At 36.8% G+C, this 22,698-nt stretch overlaps 1 protein-coding gene across 6 annotated transcripts in view; it reads left to right on the top strand.

Moving 5' to 3' along the window:
* The window catches only part of DIAPH2 (diaphanous related formin 2), a 302,075-nt gene that overhangs the window by 64,787 nt on the left and 214,590 nt on the right, over window positions 1–22,698 (top strand). The window lies entirely within an intron of this gene.

Here is a 22,698-nt window from a genome sequence, read left to right as displayed (position 1 = left end):
TTCAATAACAACTTACTCAGGAGCTAATGAGGAAGCCTCACAAATTAGAGTCCAAGAAGTGTTAGATACTGAAAGAATGAATTCCTGATCTAGCTACAGATCTTCTGTCCATTTATCAACCAGTTAGAATATGATATACTTTAGGGATGTGCAGTTCTTGGAGGTAGATGGAGTGAGATGTGTCAAGTGTTGATAGGCCAAATTTGAGTAAGCAAACACACACTTAGGATTTTGAAGTGAATGTATGTACTGACTGTAAGCATTTTTGTGCTGCCGTGTTGTTGGTTTTTTTTAATACTTTTTGGCTTTGAGAATTAACAATTCATGTGATGCTTTGTATTGTAACCATAGGGAGTCTTTTGTTTTAATTCGAACCACTAGGATGGTCTCACTTCTATCAATTACTTGAGGATTTTATTCCTTCAAAATTAAGTTGTATTGCACAGAGATTTGTGGTGTCCTGGCTGTTGTCTGAATTCCAGGAATAAGAACTGCAGTTTATACTAATACAGTGTTTGAAAAGTTAACTTGGGTTAAGGAAAGTCTTTCAGAGGACCATAACTTCCCTGAACCATTTCTTGAGTAGATTCCTTGAGTTATTTCTGAATGTCTTTTTCTGTGCTCTTTTGAAACCCTTTCAAAGAGTTAGTCATAGTTGTGTTTTTCATAAGATATACAGTTCTTTCACTGAGAGCTCATGCTCTTTTCAGTAGTCACTGAATTTGAGCCATTAGTATTCTGCTTTTACAGTGCTTCCCACTTTCTGCTCTAAATGTACAGGTATTACGCGCAGTAACACAAAAGCATCATCTGCAGTAATTTAACACTTTTTTTCCATACCAAAGTTTGACAGATTCTTGGTTCGTAGCATTGCAGTGAGATTAAAATGACGTGGAGTTTGTCACTGGTTTTAGCGTGACAGCAAGACAGGAAGACCTTTAAGGGGAGGAAGCCCCAGCAGCAGATAACGCTTACAATGGAATGACACCCTTATTATTGAAAATGGCAAGCTTCTGCCTTGAAGTGAATTCTTTCATTAGAAATCTGAAGAAATGTTTCTGAATTCCTGAAAATCTTCTTCATTAAAAATGCTGAAAAAAAAAATCCTCTTAAAATTCTGACTTAGCTGTCTGTTTTATATGAGAGGAAATTCTTGTTGACATAGTTGCACAGTTCTAAAACTACAAACAACAGAATTTCTCCAAATAGCTTAGTGTGGTGGTAGCCTTGCAGGTATTTTTCCTGTTCTTCCTTATGTTGTTCTCAGTTAGTGGTTGTAGAAAATAACATGCCATAACGAAGGATGAGAAAACTGTTAAAAATGCTACTACATATTACACATGATATTAAAATCTTACTTGGCTGGCTTGTAGAGAAAGTGAGGGTTGCCTTTCTTTGAGTTCAAGTTTCTCTTAAAACTTGAAAACCTACTAGAAGTCAAGAAGAGTCTTTAGTTGCAGCACAGGCTCAAATAATTGCATTCCACAAACAACTTTTTTCTGCAACTGCTATTTGCAAAGTGAAATGTTAAATGATATTTACCATTCTTCCTCACCTTTTGCCTTAACAGCCACAAGCAGCTCATTAATCCCCAAAATACTTATTTCAAGTGTAATTTAGGATCAAATTTCTCTTCTGCTTTAGTCCCATTTCTTGGTGTGGTCTCCCAATATATAACAGGAGAATGATAGAAGACAAATAGGAATGCATTTTATATTCTCTCAAGAGCACAGCCAGCTTGTAAAATAAATAAATGGGTAAGTGGAAGAAAACTGACAATTGCCAAAAGCAATTGGAATGACTTAGTGTTTACTATCTTGTATTTCATGGCATTTTGGAATGCCAGTGGGAAAAGTAACTGAAGTAAAACAAATGATAGTGTACACACTTATTAAAAATTTTTAATTCCATATAGGTTGTAGCAATTAAATTTGTTTAAACCTCTGAATTCTATTGATGATTCTCTGGCACAATGAGAATGAAACTTTGGGGGTTTTCCTCATTTAACATAGTTTTGTTTTAAGGTACTCTGAGAATAACTTAATGTTGGTTGTCACTAATCTATGTGCTGCCTTGCTATCTGAGTACCACCTGTGTTCAAGGCAGGCAGCCAAAGCTGCAGGGAAGTGGTACTTTTGTAGACCAAAAGTAGAAGGAGGTGGGGAGAAGTCATAAGAAGACACTTCTGAAGCACAGTTTTCATTAGTTGATGAATTATTGCACTCATCAGTTAGCTGCTTATAAAACATAAGAAAGTTTAATCCCAGAGCACCAGGAATAAAAAGGAATGAACCCTCACTGGTAAAATAATAGATGCAAATTTTTTTAAGTAGTATGCATAAGGTTAAATCTTTACTTGCTACTGTAGCACTAGATATTTAATACTGATGCCTCGTGAAGATGTAGAATGTTTTTAGGTAGGTTCAAATCAGTACTAACCGTCAAACTGCAGTATTTGGTCTGTGAATCAGTTACTGAGCACAATTATGAAAACATCGTTGTACAGGGAGCAATGGAAACATTAAAAGTATTCCCTTTCAGACTTCACAGGATTTTGAAGTCTTGGGGTTTAAACTAAGTTAACTGAGATCTAATTATCACTGTCTCAGTGCAGTCTGGAAGGATTTTCTCCACTTTTCTTTGAGAAACACAAGTGATTCAAATAATTTATAAGGGCCTCTGACAAATGGACTCCAGGGCTTCAGATTTTCATTAGAGATCTTAGATGAGTGTTTGGAGCTTGGAACTGGGCTTCTAGATGCAGAGGTGGAAACAATGATTGTAGTCTAGCAGACTATTTTGACAAGTAAATGATATTCCAGATTAGGCATACTTGAAAATGAATGGACAACTGTGGTGGTCGTTAATGAGCTGGGTGGTATTAAGAGTTGGGACAGTTACTGCATTGTGGGTGGCAATGAAACACACAGATGCATTATCCTTGTGTAGTGGCACAGAGGATAAGAGTAAAAATGGTATTAGTTTCCAGTCAGTTACTTTTTTTGACCTAGTTAATTCTAAGAGAGAATCTGATATCATCCAGAATTTTATTTTGTGAATCATGTGTTGCTTTAAAGTGAAAGCAGTGATTTTGCTGGTGAAAACATGCATCATCCTTTCACAGTTTTTGAGTCACGACTTGAAAATTTCAGGCTCAGTAGTATTTGGTTTGCAAAATAATCTTATCATGCATTGATTTATGTTTTGATATTTAAATAGCAAGAGGAAGGAATTCTATTGAGGTATTGTTAGCTCAACCTTTTCTTAAAACAATTAAATCTTACCTGCAAGCAACAGTCTCTTCAGACAAGTTTTTTTTTTTAACAAGTAGGATAACCTTTACATAGTGAGGTTTTTTCCTTTTTAAAACTTGTGTGATCAATTTTAAGCTTTGTGTGATCACACAAGTATTTCCTTAATGAAAAAAAAAAATCATTTCCAATTTATGGAGTGTAAAGAAAATGTGAAATAAACTCAATGAACAACCCTCCTTAGCTGGATTGCATCTTATCCTTGTGAGTCTATTATGTGATGTTAAGTCATTAATTTCTGTCAATACACAGTGAAATAATGAGGTGTGTTGTCAACTAAGAATGCCTTCTTGTTGATGTCTTTAGATGGTCCCGCTATCCAAATTCTAGAACTAGAATAATTTTTAATTAAATGCATAATAGTAATTTTCTAATGAGGGAAATGTTGTAATGAAGTTGTCAAGAATTTATGCTTAGTATATTAATCCAGTCTCGTTATATGTCTCCGGAAGCTTGGGCTACTGCTTTTTGGTGGGGTTGGGGGTGTGTATGTTTGTATTTCCGTAGAATGTTGTTAAAAAAACCAACCACTAAAATGGAGTGTTTAAAATATAGGTTCTTGCCAAGAACACTAGCCTAGCAGCAAATCTTTGAAATCATTTAAGCAGGTCATTTTATGTTGTGCAGCTAGAACAGTCTTTTTCTAAATTTTGCTTTTGTCACTTAACTGACATAAAACTTTATCTTCAGCTACCAGTATAAGGGAAAAGAGCACCATCAGCAGCAGTGTGATGTCTGCAGTGCTTTGTGGAATATGATCTCAAAAACTCCCTATGTTGGTGTTTAATTTTTTTAATATTAAATACATACATAATTGTATGATGAAGTGTCTTCTAGCAGGTAAAAGTAAAGCATTAAAATGTTATGGCTCTGTAGATAAGTTGTGATACATCATATGCTTGGGGCCTCGGGTAACTTTGTAATAATGTGACAATACTCTATGTATCAGGCCTGCTGCAATCAAAATCACTTTTCACTGTTTGATTGATAGTCTAATTGCAAAACACTACAAAGCAAGTTAATGCCTTCTCCCTTAAGGATCATGTTAATTTCTGGCTCCTGTAATTTAGGTTGTGTATTTTGCCAGTCAAGAATGATAGTGGTGTTCTGAAGAAATTAATTATGTGTACAGTAGATCTGTAAAGGTAGTAATTAGTACATAATAGTCTGTAAATACTGGGATTCTTCCAGTATCGAATACATTATCCATCCACCTTACCTCAAGGGAAAACTTCTCGATCAGGGTTCTGTTGCTTCTTTATGGTTAGACTTTTAAAATACAATTCAACAATCATTTTGATATGTTTTCAAAATTGAAATAAGGTTTTAACGGCCGAGTTGTGTTTTTCACATTATGGGAGTTTGAGTGAGAAAGAACAAGAGAAATACAAACTTGTATGTAAACCATAATTGAACAAAACGTGAACAAAATATTCAGCTTTTTATTTTTATATGTATAATGTAATAATATATGCATAATATAAAACATACTAAACAGCTTATTAAAGTAAGGTCTTGTTTTAGTAATTACAATATGAAAAATTAGGTGGCTGTCCAGTCCTACCTTTGATATCTCCCTCTGTGAACAACTTCTAGGACTTATCTGTAGCTCAGTTTTAAAACATTAGTAATTCATGAAAAATTAGTAAAACTTTGATAGGATTAACTAAAATTTAGTTTAAATTTGTTCATGTTTTGGGTCAGTGCCAGGTTTTAGTATCTAAACTTGTTTTGTTGGTTGAGGAGGAAGAGGGCTGAAATGCGCAACTGAAAGTAGTATAAAAAGGATGTTGGAAAATTTATTAAAGAGCATAACAAACATACCAAACCAGCTGAAGAACAGTCTGGGGAGACTACATTACTTCTGAGGAAGACAAAACATATGACATGATGAGGTTAAGAAAAAGGTGATATTTAAATAACACTAACTACAGTGATGGTAGCAACATCTTCTTTTGTCAACATTGTTAATAATGTTTATTTGAAGATGATAAATACTTTCTTTTTAGGCTACAGAAGTTAGACTGTAAACAGTTGAGGAAACTGTACTTGTACAGAATTGTAAGCAGATAATGATGCTTATCCAGATAAGTTTATTGTAAACATTATAAGGTAAATGTTCTTTTTAAACTTGTTGGAAATAGTGAGGGGACGGGCTCTAAAAGTAGATGAAGGTGGAATACTGGCTGTTACTGTACATAGGTGGTATGACAGATGTATGCAGGTGTTGCACTCAATGCTTTCATGAAAAGTATGCAAACCTTATATGGAGACTTCAACACTTACTTGTACTTTATTGAAGTGTTAAGTCTAATCAAAATACAACAAACACCATTATTCCAGTTTAAGCTGATACTAGCAAACATAAACTTATCATCCACCCCTTCTTTTTTCTGATGTTATGCTCACCCATCTTCTGTCCACCTGAGAAGTGGAGATAAAATGGTGTTGCAACAAGTCATCAGTGTCTCGAGTTCTTCACCACAAGTTTTATGATCTTACAGTGGAGATTTTCCTCCTTTTAAGTCTGCTTGGGGTTGTTCTAGCTTGCTGGTAAAATACTATTCAAAAGATACTGACTTTTATTTTTTTTACCAGCAGATCATTGACTAGCATCTTCTGTTTGCATTTGTTGATTGGGGTAGCTTATCAAGACTTCCTTCAGGTCTGGTAAAACTTCTGTACTTTATTCTTCTCTGCCTTGAAGTGCTTGGATGACGACGTTCTAATTATAGTGAATTATTAAAACTTGAGCTGCGGTGGTCTTTTGATTGCCACCTACTTTCTGTGGATACATAGCATTTGAGGTCTAAATGTCAGCTTGCTTAGAGTAGTGACTTAAAGGAGAGAATGTAGGTGGGCTGCTATTCCCTCCCACTTTAACTGTTTTTTTTCCCCTTGCTCAGCATCCACAAGAACACCTTATTGTACCTTAAATTTATTTTTTCCATTGTCAAGAAAAAATGCCAGAAAATTTGAACAACTTACCTACTTAAGTATTTGAAATTATTCTTTTTCTCCCAAAAGTTTTGTAGTACAGCAATATGAAAGATGTAACTGTCTGTATTTAATTTCTTCATGGTTGTTTGAACAAATTAGATCATATAAACGAGGAAGATGCAATGTCCTTAGTATATTTTAATCGGGTTTTAATTAAAACAAACCTTCTGGTTTGAACACATTTTGTTGTTACTATTAACATGCTAATTCTGTAATACCCACGTGCAAATAAATAGTGTAGTCTTACTCGTTAGCATCAGGCAGAGGATCTTCACATTATGTTCACATGTGGAAAACCCATGTGCAGTCTTCACTGAGTTTTCTTTGAGGCCCTTTGCTGCTACTTGTTGAACCATTGAATGTTCACAATAATTTCTGTCTTTTGAACCTTATTGTACCTTCTAATTTCTATTGTGCAAGGTACCTTTGTGCAAGAAGGGAATGTAGAACTGACTACCAAATCACCTAGTCAGGAAGGGCATTTTAAACCTATGTCTTTTGTGTTCTACATCTGATAGAAGAAAGACTGATTTTTGATCTCCTGAAGAAAATGGTGTGTAATTTTTTTCCTCTGAAACCAACCATTCTTCAAGGCTGGTGTGTTGTTTTGCAGGGTTTTTTAAAATTTCTGCAGTAACTTACACTCATTCTATTTACACCTCTGCCAGATACTGAGGAGAGGGAGAGAGAAGGCATGATTGGCTAGTTTCAGTGTAAGTCAGTAGATAGTGTTGATTCAGTTGATTTTTGTTACTTCCCCTTGTCCCCCTAGTTAACAGGTATGTTTTTCTGACATGAGTTCTATTATTTTTAACCCCCTCTGTGACCAGTTAGTCTGCTGAAGTAGTGTTCTTTCTTTATTGAGAATGAATGTTTTAGCCTCAAACTTTCGCATTAAAAAATTTAGTTTGTATGCATGAAATGAATTTTTAGAGTTTTTATTCTGTTATCAAAGTGATGTAATATTTCAAGGTTGATTCTATCTCTGTGCAGTGTTCCTCTGTGAATATTACAAAGCTTATATTCACTGTTATTCTTGACTGACAAATGACAATATGAAATATGCATCATTATTCATCAGCCCTTCCTTTTTGCTTGATGTAATGAAATATTTTTAGAGGGGAGAAAAAAGTTTTGTTTATCTTAATTTTCAGCTGTGTTTTAGTGGAGAGATAAGTAGCAGCCAAAGAATGAGGTCAGTGCACCATTAAACTTGAAGGAAAGCTGTTTGCATTAATTCACGTTTGGTACTTACAGAGAAAAGGAAAAGGGATTAGTACTTTTAAAAAATGGATGTGAATTTGATATGCTAAGAAGGCCAGATCAAATTCACCAGAGAACTTAAACTTTTACAAGCTTTAAATGGACTCAGTTTTGGCCAAAGTTCTTGTAACACAGCTGTATTTGTAGGTGTGAGAGAGCAAGCTTCAGTTTAATAGAGGAATCTCTAGTATTAAGCACAGATATGTTGTACTAGCTCAACTCTATGCATTGCTTTGTCAAAACAGAAAGAAAAAACTGCAAACTTAATGTGTTTGTTTCTGGATTACAAACTGCAGGTGGCTCTCTTGGTCTTCTGATTAATTCTGGATGTGTATGTTTGTTTCCTTTTCCTCCTTGCCCTCTCCTTTTCAGAAGTGTATGAATCCAAACCAAAGGAAGATACTGCTTCGCAGTGTAGGGTCACCAAATGTGTTTGTGTCTTACAGGAATTTCATTTAGTTAGATCGCGTGCTTAGGTAATCGGTCTTTGTATCTCAGTTTCACACAGAAGTGAAGCAGGCTGGTTTCTTTTCATCTTTCAATGTATTTGAAATTGTTGATCTTTTTCAACAACAGAATAAATTCAAGTACCATAAAGAAGAGTTATTAGTTTGCCATTTTTCGTCTTTTCCTTTCCTTCTCAACTGGATTTATTCAATAGGTAAATTGTCAAACTCAGGGATGGAAAAAGCTTTGCCTTGTTTAAATAAACTGATGCCTGAAATGATTGCCACTTAGCATAGATTTATATATGTGCGTGTCTCTATATTGTATTTTTATGTACATTTTTATATTTCTAAATGATCGTAGAATTATTTAAACGATGATCACAGTAAATGCATAAGAATATATTTCTTGATTAAGGAAAAAATATTTGTATATAATTACCAATGAAATAAAAGCTTTTCTGCCCAGAAGTGTTGGGGCAATTTGTGCCAGATAAGAATACCAAGTCCTGCTGGGTTCAAAGTATCAAGAGAAAAAAGGCGGAGATAAAAAAGGCACATGTGTTCTTTGTATTCAGTTTTGCATCAGGTACTGAGGCTTAACTGCAGAAGTTGACTCCTTAATAGTCATACTTTATAAACAAACTTGGAGTAGTTACAGAGAAGCACGGTTTCCAAACTGACCTTAGAATGATGCATGTAGCTTCGCTGCAGCTGGGCTATTGTTCAGGAGAATCACAAATGAGGCCTCCTAAGAATTACTTGTATGTATGTTCCTGTGTACATTTTTTTCATATGAGGAAGCCCCTGTGCAAATGGTAGCTGTTTGATAGCACCTGCTCCTGTTAAAGGGTGTGTGTGTCTTTTATTTCAAGAGCATCGGTACCCATTTCATTCATCATAGTACAAAAGGACTAAAATGAGAATAGCATTCTGAAGGGGCCAAAACAAACAAAAACTTCCAATTAGGAGGCAATGTTTGTAAATTTTAGTAGTTCATGTTTTATTTCAAATAGCATTTTAGCACACTTACCTTTCAATAAGTTAAATGATTCATTATCTATGTGGAAGGTAATTTGTAACATTGAGTCACAAAGTACATATTTTATTTTGAAAAACCTTACTATGTAAACTACATGTACTGTTCGTATGACCTACTAGCAATTATACTAATTTGCTAGAAGTAGCTCAGAAGCTGAATAGTCACCCTCAAATTTGTATTTAAAAACCACTGTAATGTAAGTCTCTTACTTGCTTTACTTGGAAGTGCCTGACAGTTCTGTGTTGATTATATATAACACGAATTCTATATGATAAAACACAGTGTTGTATGATGAAATGTACAGATAGGCATTGTTGTATATATTACTGAGAACAAATGAAGGCTTTCTTTTCATAAATCACTTTGTTAATATTTTGACCACAAGTTTTGACTGTGGTGGACTAATGTGAGGGGAACACTGATATTTTGTCAAGACTTTCTTTGGAGACATACAGGAAGTTTGAAATTTTATTTTATCCCCCCCCCCCCCCCCCCCCCCCCCAGTTTGGGACTGTAGAGTTCTTTTCATCGTGTGACAGTAAATGAAGACTATAATAGATAAAATAAAAAAATCTATTTAGACTTTCTCAGAAGTTAGGATCAGTCTGTTGTGGTTTTTTTGTTTTGTGTATTGTCTTGTTTTCCTGTAAAATCTTTTATAAATAAAGCTTTCAGAATTATCATGTCATAGGGTTGAACAGATGCAGGAGTTTTACTGGGTCTCAGGCTGTAGTACACTTATAATTATGTCTTTTTTATGGGTCTGCTTTTAAAAGCTTTGTGGTATATTTAGAAGGGAAAAAATTGATGGGGGACAGGTCAGATAGATGCAGTTTTCCTAGATCTCTTATTTGTTATTCCTGGGGCTTCCTTTGTTTACACGTGCAATAATTAAAGTTAGTGTTTTTTCAAAGCATTGTTGTTTTATCAGAAGGCTTCGGGTTGAGTAGTTTGGATATTATCTTGGTTAGCATTACATAAAGAGCTGTAATAATTTCAGCTTCAGAAAAGGAAATACAAGTAGTCTGTATGTGAATTAAATTATATTCAGATTAAGAGGCAGATGGGAAATAGTTTGAGGTCTGGGATATTTGAAAGTTGCTAGCTTTATACATTAATTGCTTTGAATTATATCATAATGTATTCCACACAATTTCTATAGAAATCAAGTTCATTTTCAAAATCAGCATTATATCTATTCTGAATCCAGGTCAAATCTCTAATGTGGAGGTGATTCCTTCAGTTATAGTTTAATTAGCACTGCTTAACCCTTTTGAAATGTCACTAGGACAAGTTACTCCACCCAACTGGAGACTCGAGGAGCAAGGATACTGTATTGGATTTGTGTGGCAAGGTTTTGGTAGGGGGCCAGGGCTGGAGGGGTGGCTTCTGTGAGAAGCTGCTAGAAGCTTCCGACAGAGCCAATGCCAGCCGGCTCCGAGACGGCCCCGCCGCTGGCCAAGGCCGAGCCCGTCAGAGACGGTGGTAGTGCCTCTGGGAGAAGAGATTTAAGCAGGGGAAAAAAACCTGCAGCCAGAGAGAGGAGTGAGAACATGTGAGAGCAACAACCCTGCAGACCCCCAGGTCAGTGCAGAAGGAGGGGAGGAGATGCTCCAGGTACCGGAGCAGAGATTCCCCTGCAGCCCGTGGGGAAGACCACGGTGAGGCAGGCTGTCCCCCTGCAGCCCAGGGAGGTCCACGGGGGAGCAGATCTCCACCTGCAGCCTGGGGAGGACCCCACGGCGGAGCAGGGGGATGCCCGAAGGAGGCTGTGACCCCGTGGGAAGCCCATGCCAGAGCAGGCTCCTGGCAGGACCTGTGACCCCGTGCAGAGAGGAGCCCACGCTGGAGCAGGTTTTTTGGCAGGACTTGTGACCCCATGGGGGACCCACGCTGGAGCAGTCTGTGCCTGAAGGACTGCAGCCCGTGGAAGGGACCCACACTGGAGCAGTTTGTGGAGGACTGCCTCCTGTGGGAGGGACCCCATGCTGGAGCAGAGGAAGAGTGTGATGAGTCCTGCCCCTGAAGAGGATGAAGTGGCAGAGTAAGAAACCCTGCTAGTTACTTCCTGACTGTATTACTTTTACAGACACAATGTGATTATCTGCCTTTTTTTAGTGCTAAGCATGAAACTGATGTTGTAGGGGATGTCACCTGTGTATCTACTTGCTGTAAGACCATCATTTGGTTAAGAAATCTGTAGAACTGAAAGTGTTTCTAAAGAGTATTAATAAAGAAACCCCTGCTGCTGAGCTTTACTGCAAGTTTAAATTAGTAATTTTATCAAAAAGCTTCAGCAGTAGAATTTAAGGAAGCCTATTTTCTTTTTTCTGAAGTATGACAGTTTTACTATCATAGTTTTTCTGCTTTAAGTTAAGCATGATAGTTTTGCTGCTTGAGTAATTGTAGGTATTTGTTGGTATTCCTTCAGTAAATTTGGGAACTGCTTGGTAATTCTAAATATGTAATAAATTAATGAACCTCTTCTGTATTATTTCATTCATAAAAAACCTGACATTGGAAATGCTAAGAACTGATTTTCAGAAAGTATTGTTGGGGTTGTGGTGAACTTGTAGAGCAGCGTTTTGTGTTTAAGGCTTGGAAGGAAAAATACTGGAGTGAGAACAGCCATATGTTGTCTTAAAAGGTCTCTCGTGTGTGTTTTTAACAATGTTGTGACTGAGCTGTCTTAATGTCTTAAATTGTAAGTGGTAGCTTACAGAATTAATGTATTAATTTGTTAGACCCGAGTAGTTCAGAATTTAAAAATGAAAATCTTGAGGAAAGGTGGAAGAGTCAGTTCTGACTATAAAGAAAAGTCAAGGGGAGGCAAATTCTCAAAGGCATGAATTGTTTTTTTCCTACATTTGCTGTCTCGGAGGTCCCCATTAGAAAAGAGTAAGGATCACTCTTGTCATATGCAGACAAATGTTATGTTACCTACTGTCGTGGTTTAAGCCCAGCCAGCAAGTAGGTGCCATTCAGCCACTTGCTCACTTCCCTCCCCCCTGCAGTGGGATGGGGAGGAGAATTGGAAAAAAAGTAAAACTTGTGAGTTGAGATAAGAACAATTTAGTAACTAAAGTAAAATATAATACTAACAATAATAAAAATAATAAAATATAACAATAATAATAGTAATGAAAAGGAATGTAATAATTAAATAAAAACTGAGAAAAGACAAGTGATGCACAATGCAGCTGCTCACCACCTGCTGCCCAGTGCCCAAGCAGCGATCTGCACCTCCTGGCCAACTCCCCCCAGTTGATGTACTGAGCATGACGTCCTATGGTATGGAATATCCCTTTGGCTGGTTCAGGTCAGCTGTCCTGGCCGTGTTCCCTCCTGGCTTCTTATACACCTGCTTGCTGGCAGATCATGGGAAAGTAAAACATCCTTGACTTAGGATAAGCACTACTTAGCAACAACTAAAACATCAGTGTGTTATTAACATTATTGTCACACTAAATCCAAAATGCACTGTAGCAGGTACTAAGAAGAAAATTAACTTTATCCCAGCCAAAACCAGGACACACATATACCAATATTCAACAAGTTTGGAATTCCAGCCTACTGCATGATCTCTGTTAGTAGTTAGTACATTCTGTACCTACTATATGCCCTGTTTTTCTAAGGGAAATAGAGCTTTTGTTTGTAACAGCTTTATAAAATACAGCAGAGGAAGTAAGGCAGTTTTATATTCTGAAATGTCTATTTCAGTCTCAGTGATGCAGTGCTCATACAAGCTATAGCACATTTAATGAGCAGTTGAGGACAGACACATGTACTAGGCACACCAGGGATTGTGTACAAAGACTAATTAGCATGAAATATGAATACATTCAGGAAGTAGTCTTGATCTATAATGCTCTTGCAGAGGGTATTTTTTTCTATGAATTTGACAAAAAAGAAATTCAAAGTTGAACTGATAGAAGAAGTGGGTTTTGTTTGTTTTTAAACAAATAAACATCTGTATTCCTAGAATAAAACACGTTCTGTATGAATAGGTAAAAATATTAGACTGAAAAGAATGCTTTCTTTAATGTCAAAACAGAAAAAACAACCCTCAGAAGATACTCCAAGCATTTTTTTTACAACTTCATTTTTTGCAAGGGAGTTGAAGTTGATAGTAGAAAAATCTATTTAATTTGAAGCTAGTTACTCAGAACGTGATTAAATAGCCCGTTCCATGGATTTTACAGTAATTTTTTGTAAATGAACTGTTAAGATTATCTGTCATGGGAATTTTCCTAAAATGTGGCTTATCTTTCATGCGTAAGAATTTATATATGTACATAAAATACACTGATAATGAGTTGGAGGTCAATCACTTGTCACTTCTAGGTCTGTGTTCTATAATTCTATCCAGGGTGGTTTTAAAACGATGTATTTTGCCTTCTGATGTGTTATTTGTAGCTGTAGGTATGTTTTCTGGAAACCTTCTCAATATTAGTGAAGGAAGCTCCATATCTACTTACTACTAGAAAGCTAAGTGTTGTAATGCAGGTTCTTTACTTCAGTAAAGTCACACAGTTGGCTGTGAATTTGTGACCCAAGTGAAGGTGGGAGGGGAAAAAAAAGGCTGGAGGAAAGGATGGAAAACATATCAGGTACTCCACAGGAAAGTTTGTGCTGACTGTTAAATAGGCTATGCAAGTATATTTTAATATCCTGAAGGCTTCCAGCAGAGTTCCAGGAATAACAGTGTATTTGTTTAAATAAATAAAACCCCACCGTAAACAAAGATGTAGTTCTATGCAAAATTTATGGCCTTACTTTTAAAATAATTAAGTCTATTAAAGAGGTGTTCCCTCCAACTTTCAGCAGAACCATAGTACATACTACATTACTTCCTAAATGTACTTTCTCTCAAATTTCTCTTATATGAAATACAATGTGGGCTTTTTGTGTAAAAGTGTAAATTGACAAAATGTGTTCTGATTCATGGACTAGTTCCAGTTACACGTTGTGCTGACCTGCAATGATGTTGTATTTACAAAAAAATGCTCCCTTCTCCAAGCCTGTTAGTTTAATGTGCAAAACCGATTTTTCTTCCTTTATTGCTGTCCAAAAAAAAAAAAAAAAAAAAAAATCCTCATCTGCTTTTGAGATTGCAACTTTTATCTGATGGATAGTTGTTTCAACTGTAATGCTATTAGGAGATGCTTTGAACAGAATATCTGCCATTGCAAGAATTTCTGCCATATATATGTAGAGTAAGGATAGATCTGTTATCTAAATGAATAAAGGTTCTTTGGAGAAAGATATATTAAAAAGCTATCTAAAGGATTAAAAGTTAACAATCATGCTATTAAGTTTCTGATTTCATTGAGAAATTGAAAATACTAGGTACGTAGGCATTAACACAGCTAAAAAGCTGATAATTTTGTTGAGTTATTGAATTACTTGCTAATGATGTCTAAAGAATGTGAAATTGAAATTATAATTTTGTATATTCTGTAAGTGAGTGTCTTGTGCATTTGTTAGAAACTGAAACTTCTCTGAAACTTCATTCTTTTGGATACTTTTCTGTAATTATTTTAGAATACTATTATAGAATAATTTCCCAATGTGAGGAGACAGGTGAGTAAGAAATTTATGGCTTAAAGGCTTTATAAAATCAAAAAGTCTATTAAACTGGCTGATTTTTATAAGTCAATATGGCATTGTTTCTAAGTTGTGTATTCTTAACGGTAGTACACATGGAATAAGTTTTGAGGTTTTACTTTTGACATTTTTTGTTCTTGCATTTAAGACATTTGGTTCATTAGCACTGAGAACGCTGCCTTCTTAGTGAATGATTTTAGCCAAATTTTGCTTATGTTGGTAATATAAAGGTAAGCAGAGCATAGGTTAAATCTGCTAAATTTAGAATATACTGTGGATTTTGCATGCGTATATGCTTAAAATGTGCTGAGATGAATAGTGAAATCCGACTGTGTTGGTAAAGGTGAGACTGGTAGCTGTGTATTTCCAGACTATTTTTAGTCTGCCACAATGCGAGTGGCTTAATTTAGTACTGTGGTAGGTCCCCTGAGACTAATCCTGTAATGTACAAGTAATTTATCTTTTGCCTCTTGAAGGCAGATAATCATTGTGCATGTATTCAGTGAGCACCTGGGTGGTTTCAACACACTTTGAGATGCTTGGACCCCAAGAAAGCTTTTTTTTCCAAGGTAAATCTGTTACAAGGTAGTAGTAACATATACAGCCATATAGGGCTGTCTTCAGGCTGGTTTAGCCCGGTATTCTGTCTTCAGCAGATGACTGAGAGCTGATGCTTAGGAAGAGTAAATATATGTTAATTAATATTTATTAAATGTCTGTCTCTTGATGTACATAGACAGCATAAACTGAATAGTTATGCTTCCCAGCTTCCAACAGTTGACTTTTTTTTTAAGCCAGAGGTCATATCTTTATACATAGTAAAGACTTCATTGTGCATTGTCTTCAGTGAACTCATGATATTTTAGCATTCCTAACCTGTGGTATTGATCTTCTCTGTAATTCAAACAAGTGTGTATTTTTCCAGTAATTCAGTCTTGCTGCTTGCTAGTATTCTAGCAATCCTGCTGCTTGCTAGGTTTGTTGCCTACTTTTTCTGTCATTACAAGTCTCATTAATAACTAATTTATATTTACTTTCTCTGTGTTTTCAAAGACCACAGAGGGGAAGACCAAAATTGTACATGATATACAAAAACCAAACAGTAATACATCATTGAACGATGGCTGTTATCTAATAAGTATCAGTTGATCTACCCCAGTTATTGGGGGGGGACCGACCTCACGGTTTTGCTCTTCTTAGTATGGAATCATCAAATGTCTCAATTACTGTTTGTTCTTGAGAGAGTTACATTAGTATGCCAGAAACGTTTCACTGCCACAGTATATTGAAAGTCTATTGGGATGACCTTAGGTAGAATGATCATTAGTCAGAATGATTGTAATGTGGAAAGATGTAGTATGTCCTTCCTGTGGTGATGTGTGGTGTGGCAGTTCCTGTTCCAAACAGGTCACTGCCCTTTAATGTGTCTGGTTAAAACTGGGAGTAATTCTAATGTAAAAGTTGCAATGACCTGTGTCCTTGTCGCTGACATAGCAAAAATATTTGTGCCCACATATCATTAGGTTGAAAGGTATGCTTGTTATAGATTACATGCAACTAATTAGACTTATTTGATACCATCCACCACAAGGCCACAATTTCAAACATTTGTTTATGGAATACTAATTTCTTAACATTTTATAAATAAAAGTTCCTATTTGTATTTATCAACTATCAAAGCTGTGATTACCAGTCAACTTCACAGGGTGCTGCTTACTCATTGAAGAAATTAATGGGATCTATTAAGGCAGATAATTTCCCAATTACTTTTAATATGATCCTTTTCCCCTGTGAAGTTACGCTTTGGATCTGATGCCTATGAAGACTTCCCTTTGAGTTCTGCTGGCTTAATAAAACAATAAATAACAGATAATTATCAATAATTTTTTTTTAACTTAAAATTAGTAGGTGAATAATATTCTTTTTACTAAACATTAAATAAAATTTCTTAAGTACTTAGTCAATGGAAATGTAACGTTGTGTATTTCACTGTATAGGTCAGAGTGTATAACCAAGATGAACCAGATTACACTTAAGCCACTTTCAGTCATTTATGAGCAGTCCTGACTAACCAGGGAGGTCCCAGTTGACTGGAAGTTGGCAAATGTGATGCCCATCTACAAGAAGGGCCAGAAGGAGAATCTGGGAACCTACAAGTCTGTCAGCCTGACCTTTGTGCCAGGGAAGGCTATGGAGCCTTGAGCCTTCATCTTGAGTGCCATCATGTGGCATGTGCAGGACAACCAGGTGATCAGGCCCAGTCAGCATGGCTTTATTAAAGGCAGGTCCTGCTTTACTAACCTGATCTCATTCTATGACAAGGTGACCCACTTAGTGGATGCGGGAGAGGCTGTGGATGTTGTCTACCTAGACTTTAGTAAAGCCTTTGATACTGTTTCCCACAGTATCAAACTGGCTGCTTATGGCTGGGACGGGCATACTCTTCATTGGATGAAAAAACTGACTGGATGGTCGGGCCCAAAGAATGGTGGTCAATGGTGTTAAATCCAGTTGGCGGCCGGTCACAAGTGGTGTTCCTCAGGGCTCAGTATTGGGGCCAGTTCTGTTTAATATCTTTATCAATGGTGTGGACGAGGGGACCAAGTTCACCTTCAGTAAGTTTGCAGATGACACCAAGTTGGGTGGGAGGGTTGATCTGCTTGAGGGTAGGAAGGCTCTACAGAGGGATCTGGACAGGCTTGATCTGTGGGCTGAGGCCACCTGTATGAGGTTCAACAAGGCCAAGAGCTGGGTCCTACACTTGGGTCACAACAACCCTGTGCAGCACTACAGGCTTGGGGAAGAGTGGCTGGAAAGCTGCCTGGCGGAAAAGGACCTGGGGGTGCTGGTCGACAGCTGGCTGAATGTGAGCCAGCAGTGTGCCCAGCTAGCCAAGAAGGCCAACGGCATCCTGGCCTGTATCAGAAATAGTGTGGCCAGCAGGACTAAGGAAGTGATTGTCTCCCTGTACTCGGCACTGGTGAGGCCGCACCTCGTATACTGTGTTCAGTTTTGGGCCTCTCACTACAAGACAGACACTGAGGTGCTGGAGCATGTCCAAAGAAGAGCAACAAAACTGGTGAAGGGTCTAGAGCACAAGTCTTATGAGGAGCAGCTGAGGGAACTGGGGTTGTTTAGGCTGGAGAAGAAGAGGCTGAGGGGAGACCTTATCGCTCTCTACAACTACTTGAAAGGGGGTTGTAGCGAGGTGGGGGTTGGTCTCTTCTACCAGCTAACAAGTGATGGGACAAGAGAAAATGGCCTCATGTTGTGCCATTTAGGGGAGGTTTAGATTCTTCATTTTTCTTCACTGAAAGGGTTGTTAAGCACTGGAACAGGCTGCCAGGGAAGTGGTTGAGTCACTATCCCTGGAGGAATTTAAAAGATGTGTGTGGTGCTTAGGGTCATAGTTTAGTGGTGGACTTGGCAGTCCTAGGTTAATGGTTGAACTTGATGATCTTAAAGGTCTTTTCCCATCTAAATGACTCTGTGATGAAAAACTACAGTAGATCTTGAAGATGGTAAACAAATTGAGGGTTTTGGGATTTAGATATGTACAAGTGAAACAATTTTTTGTGCATGTTTGTTTAAAACCTTGATGGTAGAGCAAGGCTTCAAAAAGGGAGAGGATACTGGAATGTGCGTTTGGAAATGTGTATTTTACTTAGTCTTTAAATACTTAGGAGCTTTATATGTCAAGTATCATAGTGACTGAGGAAAAGAAATCAATTTAGCACTTAATTTTGACTAAAAATTTTAGTCTTTTTCATTAAACACCAATATCTATTTACCTTGACTATATAAAGGGTTTTTTTGGATCTTGTGATTTTTTTTTTTGCTTCATTATTTCTAAAATTCCTTTGTAAAATGTGATTCCCATAAGTGTCTTCACTGGGAAAGATGTGACTTTTACAAGCCTAATCAAAAGGAACAATAGCGGAACTATTCATTTAAAAGATTTTTGTTTACTAGACTTGTTACAGTAATAACAGAAAATAAGTTTATAAAAATATTGATAAAATATGATAGCAGGTTTTTGATGTTTTGTTTTACCTTTTTTTTTGTCTGAGTCTTGGTACTTTTACTTTTGACAGTCGTATGGATAACAGGCATATCAGTTAGAATCTGGAAAGTAATTATAGCTGTCCTATCTTGAAGTTCTGTGGTGATGATGGCCTGATATGAGAGGAAAAAATATAGAGTGGGACATGTAACTGTTTAAATTAGAAATTGTGATGCAGATTTTCAAATTGCACTTGAAAATTAGACTAGTTGCAGCTGGTTTAGGGCAATTTTAATAGAATAAGAAATATTTCCTATAGTCATTAAATGTGGTGGTGGTCAAATATAATAATAATCAATTGTATTATAAGAACAAATAATAGGAATATAGATACCTTGATATTTTTTTGTTAAAACTCATTTGTAAAACTAAGTTATGATTAGTTTTTTTTCTTCCACAGAGCATAATCTGTTGGGTTCATGTCACTTCCTTCAGCTTGATTACATTAATTAGGCAAAAACCATATGAGATTGCAAGAGGTTCCATGTTTTTTTCCCCTTGTCAGTTTTTTTTTTTTTTTATCTTGAGAGCTTAAACTATGATCGACTTTCAGATCAGTTGCTTGCTTTCTTTGTAATTTTTTTTTTAATGCTGTACCAGGTATTTAGCTCTTCTGATTGCAGGAAGGACAGAGTGACAGCAGGAGTGCTTAATTAATGTTACTTCAGGAGTTGATAACTGAGTGATTTTAGGTGAACTGAAAAATGCCAGGTGGCATTGGGAATAAACATGAGATCCCACAGCTGCTGACTTAATTGACAAGAGGGCGTGGCTAGCATCTGTTAATGCTCTTGCATTTATCTCTAGATATTTGGGGAAATGGTTTGCTGTTTGTCAAAGTTGAAGACCAAATGACAGCGTGGAGACTATCAATGTATTTGGGTACCAAACGACTTGAATCTCAGTTTATGCAGTTCACTTATTGCATGACGTGCACATTCTGCAGGAGAGGGGATGTGGTCTACGAGAGAAGTTGTGGCTTCAGCTGTGCAAACGGTGGCATCTCCCAGAGTCTCTCCTCCGGGATCCATTGAATATTCTCTAGTTTCACTGGTTATACGGTTGCATAGAGAATACCTCCTTGGTCACTGGTCCATTTAGCTTGCAGTCTTGTTTTCTGACTTGGTGCCATTGTCAGGGCTCTGCTTCTGGACACGTTTGCACTTGTAGGTGATCAACAGGTTATTTGCATAGTTTTTCTATTTCCTTGAGCACGCAAAACTTGCCAGAATTCATTCGGCTGTCTGGAGCAAGAGGTTGGTCATATTTCACTTACTTTACTGAAACAAGTGGTTGGTGGAAGTTCGTAGACTTATGCTAACTAGGCCTAACTTGTGTGAACTGCTGCACCGTTTCATTTGAGTGTGGAAATTATGTGGTTAGACAAATGGAAAGACTCAGTGTATTGGTGAGGGAAGAGAGCAAGTGCAAATTTGAGAGTACATTATGTTTGACTTTATTCCCTCTCCCCCTTTCTTTGACTTTTATTTCCATTCTTGGGTGCCTCTAGAAGTAATACAGAAATAGAAAACTATCAGTACCTTCCCTGATATCATCAATTTAGCCAGGCTTCAAGAAGTTTTATTATGTTGCAATAGAATTTACTGAATTTTTGTGCTACAAAATATCTTCTAATCTTTCAATGGCATTTCTAGCTCCTTATTTCGTTTTTCTGTGAAGTTGTATCACATAGGGGGATTTTTGAGTGAAATTTTCAGTGTAATTAATAGTTTCAGCTATTCAAGCATACTCTTGTATGTATAGTTTACATCCCTTGCAACTGTACGTACACTTAATTTTTTTTTTCCTCCTATTCTCCTATACTAGCCATAGATCTTTTTTTTCAGGTAAAGGGAATAATAAAGCAATTTCTTTTGTATATTTACTTTTGCTGCCAAATACTAGTAAATGCAAATAGTAAGCCACTTGCCAGATAAGATGAAATTGCTCATTCATTTCCTATGACAATATAAGGGCGTTTGTTCATTGTGGGTACAGACTCAGGAGAAATTGGAGATTAAGGCTCAGGTTCAGGTAGGCTAAAGTTCACCTAAATCTCTGCTTTCTCCACACTGTGATTCAATGTACTCATTTTTATCTCACTTTAATTTTCATCCTCATCATATTCATGACTGACAGTTTTTACTGCTAATTCTTTATTAAAAATACTTACTGCTTATTTAAAAAAAAGAAAGGACGAGTTTAATATGAACTGGACATTTCAACGTAAGCTTTAACAGCTCCAAGAACATTAAATAAAATTGTATGTATTTCTAAAAATTTGTAATGATTACTTTTAATGCCATTCAGTAGCTAAATTAATGAACAGGTGTAGAATGGTAATTTTCAAGAGCTGTGTGTGCTTACTTTTTTTGCTACAGAAGTGCAAAAGTACTGATGGTAGAATTTTTTTCTTAATTACGTCTCTGATGTATTTCAACATGTTTGTGTATGTTCTTTGCCATGATTATCATTAATCTTGCTTAATGTATTTTAAACTTATATAACATTTTGTTTACTGTTGTCATTTTTTCTTTTGACCCTAAATGGGTTTCAAGCAGTGCACTTTCTGTGGGATTAAATTAGTTCCCAGCTGAAGGTATCGCTAAAGGTACACACTTGAGCTGCACATGCGTTGCATAATGTAAGATGAAGAGAAAACAATCCCTTGCAGTATGTTGCATCAGCTTTTTTCCTCCAACACTGATAAACAAATATGTTGTTATTAACGAAGTAGAACTCTAATCTAAATTAAAAAAAACAAAAAAAAAGTAGGCTACATAATGTTGGTGTTTAGTTCTATATTTTCTGGTCTTTGAAAAGATATCTGTGTGTGCTAGAACTACCTTTTCCCCTTTTGCTTTATCATATTGGCTCTCTTTGTCTTTCCCTCTCCTGTCTGCTTGAGGTAAATGGTAAGGAAAAGTAAACCGAGCTGAAACATTCTATAGGTGTAACTGGTGTGAGAATTACGCATTTGGGGAGTATTTTGTCATTTCAATGACTGTTAATTGTTTGTTTTAAATGCTTGCTTCTTTCTTACTTCTTCCCAAGTGAATGGGGAAATAGTTTTAAATAACCAAGAGTATAATTTTCTCCATTTCTTCAAAACAAAAAATCCACACATGTATGTGTGTCTGTTTGTGTGTGTGTATATATGTATGTGTGTGTGTATGTATTCCAGATAAATCCAAATATTAATCTACATAAATTTGTGTGAAAAGGGATTAACTTTCAAGAAGAAAAACGAGATGTAGGGTGGGGGATTTAAAAATGCTTTGCATCAACAAGACAGAGGTGTTACCACAGACCTGGTGATCTGAAATACAAGAGGACAACCTCAAAGGCCCTTTTGACTCTGAACTCTACTGTGCTGGTATGCATGCTTCTTTCATGTGGTGACAAAACACTTGGGCTTCTGGACTCTCTTACTGACAACTTGTGAAGGAGATATTTGTCACTTTTGCAGAGAGTGACTTGCTAGAGTACCTTGACAGGCTTAACCACTTATTGAAGGATTCTGCCATCATTCTGGGGCTGTTAGCGCAGTGGAGGACTGACATAAACTTGATCAGTGAGTAAGTTCTGGGTTGTGAGGCAGGTGAGCCATGAATTTGGAAGGCTGAATTTGGGTCAAGCCTTATTTAAGGTGGGAAAAAGCTTATTATGTGTTCTGAAACCAAAGAGGCAAACTTGGGCAGGGTGCTCAGAGGTGGATGGCTAGCTCAGCAGGGAGTTGGGTGGGAGATGGACCCTGTGGAATAGAGCTTCAGACTTGGAGAGCTGACCTGTTTCTTCTAGGGTCCTATTGCTTAACCATTTATTGTGGTCAGAATGTAAGTAAATTTTCTCTCTGCTATACCTTTTTTCCTAAAATATGACCATCTCTGTTATGGAAACCTGGCTGTGACTGTCAGTAGCTCTGGGTACTGACTGTGAGACTTGTCAGTTGGAAAAAAAGCTGAT

This window comes from Buteo buteo, chromosome 22 (assembly GCF_964188355.1).
Source record: "Buteo buteo chromosome 22, bButBut1.hap1.1, whole genome shotgun sequence".
Lineage (NCBI taxonomy): Eukaryota > Metazoa > Chordata > Aves > Accipitriformes > Accipitridae > Buteo > Buteo buteo.
The sequence above is the reverse complement of the archived record's forward strand: the minus strand, read 5'-3'. Positions and strand labels throughout refer to the sequence as shown.